The following is a 6071-nucleotide window of genomic DNA, read 5'->3' as shown; positions in this document are numbered from 1 at the left end:
TTATATTTACATTCCCTTACTGAGGAAATCAATTGTTTACTTAAATAAATCGATATAAAGTGCAGATCACGGAGGGAGTGAATAAGTAACAGCAAGAACAGCTGTTTTGTAAAACCGGTTTAAACTGATTTTCACATAGCCTGTTGAGATAAGATCGACGAGCATGAAAATATAATCCATGATAAATAACTCTTGAAATGTTGCTTTTAACAATAAAGTCAACTTATTTGTTGAATAATTATAAAACATGGTGTTTTGACAACATTCATGAAATACATTTTTAACTGATAGCATAGAAATCACTGTTTGAGAACTACTTATGTAAATTACTCGTAAATTCATACGCAGTGAATAGGTGTTGCATTTAGAGGCATTTAAACATCACTGAATTTTTATGGAAAAACACAGTAGAATGTAAATATATAGCATTTAAACACCGCACTTTGTTGTGAATGAATTGTTGTAAACTTGTTTTATAACATATCAAATATATCTAATTGAAAAAAAAATGTTAAATTTGAAATTGTATTTTACGACTAAACCCAATTGGCAGTTGCGCCATCTTATCCCCCCATCTTCTTTTTACTTCAACCTTGGAAGGGGGGGGGTTATCATTTGAGTTATCGCACCTTGGCACTGAAGCGTCCATTAGGGATCAGCATACACTGAGTGCATCCAGCGATTTCTTTATTTTATACAATCGTATAGCGTAGATATCAACATATTGTAGAATGAAACAGAGAAACTTCATTACGTTTCAGCTACATGCACATTACTCAACCTGTGAGTAAAACATTCCGGGTATCTGAAATCTTTCAAAAATTGCTCCCATGTCTTCCATGCAACATCAGAACAATATGTAGGGACCAATTTTACTTCTAAAAGTATCATGACGCATCTTTTTTTATTGCTTTTTATGTTTTCTTTTAAATGACAGGTTTCCGTGCAACGTTCATGTTGATTGCTAATCATCAATTATAATTAAGAAGGCTCGATTGTCATGCCCATTTTTGGACTGTATTGATCTCCTTTAAAAGAAGAGCTCCATGTTAAAATATAGGCAAATACCAAAATTCTAAAGGTAAATTATATGGAGTTTTTCTTTTCTAAATCAAAGTTTAAAGCTCAACAATTAATGTCTTAAATTTTTAGGAAGATCTTTCCACAGGGGCCAAGCCCGTTTTGACATTAATTTCAATGTAACCATAAATTCAAATGAAATTAATGTTAATTAGGGCTGAACAAAACTTTGTCTAGCCTAAGAAGGCAAAATCCCTCGATCATTATTTTTTTCTTCAAAGGGTCTTAGGATTGTTGAAGTTCATGTAACCTTTCCCAATTTGTTAAAAGTGTCTTTAATATTATACCTCATACATCAAACATGTATTTCTTCAATGTATATAAGAACTATTTCCGAACACGTGATATCTCTATTCAGTGTAGGGTTGAACAGTTTACATGTAGTTCAATTCACCATGGTACATGTAGTAGTACATGCGGTTTATACTGACTGTGGTGTATAGATGCATAAAGCTAGTTCTACAATTGAATACGCATACTATTAATCAAGTATAAAAAGTGCACACAATTATGTATACACATGTGAAGTGATTCATGATTCATGATATATTAGTTTACATGTGAGAGTGTGACACATACAGTTGTAATATACACAAACATTCAGTTGTGGAATTCAATAATATACAGTAGTCTTCTAAGCGTTTCTTTCTAGGTCAATGTGACAGAGGTGTTGCAGGGACAGCGATTGTACAACAAATAAACACGCAAAATATATCAAATTTCTGTTGTGTTAAAAATAGAGCATTATACTTTTTATAGAATATTTTTAGATTTTTCAGTAAAAAGAAAATATTTCTATAGGATCATTGTATCATTTCTTTCATTGGATTTAATTTGTTTTTTCATGCAGCATGTGGGTTAAATGACTATTTGAGCAATTTGATTCATTATGAACTTATTTATGACATCTGAAATCGTAATGATTTAAAACACGATTCTTAAATTCGACATATCTATTCCAATTTACACTCTTTAAATGAAGAAAACATCTATTTGTATACGTCAAAAGAATTTCACTAAACTAGGTAAGTACAAGTAACACGATGCAGTTTTTTAAGATTGTTTGGCGATATCATTATTGTACTATTTTCACTTTTAATTTTCAAGTTGTTGCAATAAATTATTCCTATAAAAATAACTGTACTGAATAAATTGTATGGTCGGTATTTTACGATAAGTCTGAGACGAAGTCATTATGATGTAATAGTTGCTTATATTTAGTCTTACCAAAAAATAAAATCGTGTCAATTGCAGGTTTCGGATTAAGTTTTATTGCAGGAGCAGGTGCTTGTTTGAATTGAATGAAACAAGATCAAATTCAATTAGCTCATTAACATACGATGTATAGAATTACTTTGCCTCAATCGTCACCTGTAAACATGATCTGCCCAGACTGACATGGAAATACAAGGGTGCTCAATTACAACTAGTTTTAAATTCTACGAAAACGATCACTTCTTTGAAAAGTCTTTTTAAAGAGGGTTTTTTTTAATTCAATTCCAGACTTCTATAAATAGAAATGATTCTCAGATTTTACCAAAGTTCATCAATAGAATCTCATTTTCATGCTTAGAGCGTACACACTTATATTCAAAAGCGGTTAAGTGGTAGGGCATGAACAGATCGATAGTAGCTGAGGTACGATCATATTGATCCGAATGCGTGGGAAATGAAACCGAAATCTGAATTTGGGTAATACAGAGTAAGTCTATGATGAATTGTAATCACACACTTGGATCCTCACAATGTCAGGGGTCCTGAATCCACTCCCACTGCCACGAGTGGTCTCAGAACCCCTGACTTTGTTAGAATGACACACTTGCTACATTTTATTGAGTAAAAGCTGCGATTTCTATTCTCCAGCAGATTATATATAGACCATAATTGATAGAAATACGTTCTTTGAATCTTAAAAAGTGGGGGGGGGATGGTGGAGGGTTAAAAACGATAGAAAAAATTGAATTAACTTTAAAATTCACTAAAATTTAAATATTAAGTACGTTTCCGGAGATTAAAAAAAGAACTACCTCACACTGAATTAAAAATCTTCACGGTTATCAACTCCATCCAAATTTCGTGGGAGGAATGAATATATAACAAAAGAAATAGCAGATTTACCTTGTTAATCGTTTAAGGTTTAATCCGGTTTTATATCAAGATTTAAAGGTAGATGAATATTCATGAGCTAGACTAGACGGATGGTGATGGATGGATGGGTGACTTCAAGGTCAACGTCTCCTCTCCCGACGCCCCCTCATACCTGTGTCAATGACAAAAGCAGGTCACATACCTGTCTCACATGGAGGTAGAAATTCCCGCCATAAAAAAAACAACCTCACTACAATTATTCAACACTTGTAAACGGAAGCTCGACACACCGTAGTTATGATTTGCCGCACCAGGAAGAGAAAATCATTAAAAAAAATTCAACTGTCTAGTTATTTAGGTTTTTGTAACGTGAATTACAAACATGTACATATCCATAATAATCCATAAACTATTTGAGCGTAAAGGGCATGCGCGTATCTAGAGTGGGTGGGGGGGGGGGGTAGTCCGGACCCCTCTTGTAAAATTCAATTCCCCAATATCTTGGATGAAGAGAGATAAAGGTTCTAAAAGGAAATACTACTCGGTCTGCGCTAAAAACTATAGGGTCAGTGAACGTGTAAATTACACTGAAGAAAATGAAACTACTTCTACAGAACTTGATCATGTTACTATATTTATACAGTTTCATTCAAATTTAAATTAAAAGTTATTTTAAAAATTTTTTACACTGCAGGACAATATCGAATAATATGATGCATTTGGACATTTTTCTTGACCGACTTGTTTCCATTTTTCTCTTTTAAAAGCACATTTTGAAATGTTTTTATCTACGGTGAAGATAAATAAAACGCCTTCCAGTGTTTGAAGAGTTGGTCTTTTGTGATTTTTTGCTCAATTGTGTTCTCTGAAAAAGAATCTCACTAAAAAATTTTCCCGGTTGCTTAAAATTTCTAGTGCTCCTGAACGCATTTTTATTTAATAAACAATCAACATTCTAAACACTCCCGTCCTCTTTTGAAAATGATGAAAGACTTTTATAACAATAAATGTTTTTAAATGAAAAGAGTAACGAATTTCGTGTGATTCTTTTAAAAACTGAGGATTACAGTATCTCATCCATAACAGGACTTTCCGAAAAGTCATGATATTGTGAGAGGGCGTGCAATCAAAATGTAATGCAACATTTGTTCTGGCTTTCTTTTGAAAGAAGAAACACCTACAAACTAGTGATCATAGTTAAACAGGTTCAATATTGATGTGTTTTTCTGTAAGTGCATTAAGGTGCATGCAAACTCTATGTAAGTGTCTTCTATAAACTTTCTACTCTATACATTGTATATGTTTTTTTTTAATTAAAAAAGTTTGAAATCAGCGATAAAAAAAGAAATGATATAGGAAGTTGGTAAATTAGACAGATTTTCCTTCTGAAAAACTATGTAATTGTCACATAAGCTTGACGTTCTTATTTTATTTTTTGTTTTTGTTTTAACTTTCAGTTTATTTTTGGAAATACCTAAAACAAACACATGGATATTAATATTAAACATACACCGCATAACAAGCTCCATTGACATACTATCAACTAATGTATTTAGCGTGCGAGAAATTTTCAAGAGGTTCGCCAGAGCCTCATTGTCATGAATATTTCTCACCGCGAATCAATATTTGCCATGTAGTTGTAATAAAAAAAAACAATGCGTGTATAATGCTTGGTCGCAAAAATTAGTCACTGCGAACCATTTCATCTCAGGTAAATCGCGAAATATAGTCGTCGCGAATAATAGATGGTTTACCATGTCAATCAACTTTTGTTTGCAATTAATTATTGCCACAATTGATTACTTTATTCTGCGATTGATTACTTTATCTCACGATTGATAATTTTATCATGCCATTGATAACTTTAAACTTAATTTTAACTAAGATAAATTTTCAATTTAAAAAATTTTATTCAAAATATAATTAGGCAAGCTAAGACATAGATAGGCCCTATAAATTCGTAGCATGTTTATTTATACAATGTAAGTATGCCTTTCGTTTGAACTTTGATGGCTAGATTTTCTTGCGTGCGGATAAATGTTGATTTACAAATAAATAAGCGCATCGAATCTGTCTTTCAAAATTTCCTTTTTATTTTATTCCGGAATGTGCAAAATCACACTTTCTTTTCTTGCAGCAATACACGAAAAGCCGATCCTTTTATTATAACAGCTAAAAACTTCAATACTGAAAAATATCATACGTTTCATTGATTTTCATCTTCTTTTTTTCTTTTCGTTTTTTTTTTTTTTTTTTTTTTTTTTTTTTTTTTTTTTTTTAATAAAATATGAATTCAGCAAATTAAAAAAAAAATAAATATCATAACTTTTTATTTGTTATTCAATACCATTTTATTCCACTTAAATATAAATTTAAACCTTTTTCCAACTGTCATATTGAATTTTTATCTTTTTCCATTTTTTTTTAAATGATTACGTACCCAATCAGTAGGTGTTTTAAAAGGTGTCTTCCTGCAATAAACATGTCAAAAAAGGGAAACTTTGAGAGGCAACAAACCATATAAAATAATCCGTTTTGTGGATGAAACTTCACCTGTGGTTCAACTAGAGAAAGAGGTAGGGTTTTCGTGGGGGGGGGGGGGGGGGGGGTTGTGTTAGTGTTCAATGTGAAAAGAAAAACGAAACGTTCTTAAATAACAAAAACAAAATATGAATATTAAACACAGCTATACTCCAGCGGATATAAAATTCTTATCTATCGTAACGTATGATCCAAAACATTGCAAAGCGTGCTTTTTCAATTAGTTCACTTATTAATGAGTCAGTCTGTATCAGCCCTACAGCCGGCAATCAATTAAAGGCCAGTAATACTATACTTGGGGTTACGGATCAAGTGCTCTTTCATACTTGTTTTAGTTTGCATCATTTAGAATCTTACGCTTT

This window comes from Crassostrea angulata, chromosome 8, assembly GCF_025612915.1.
Source record: "Crassostrea angulata isolate pt1a10 chromosome 8, ASM2561291v2, whole genome shotgun sequence".
Taxonomy (NCBI): domain Eukaryota; kingdom Metazoa; phylum Mollusca; class Bivalvia; order Ostreida; family Ostreidae; genus Magallana; species Magallana angulata.
Note: the sequence above shows the minus strand (reverse complement) of the source record.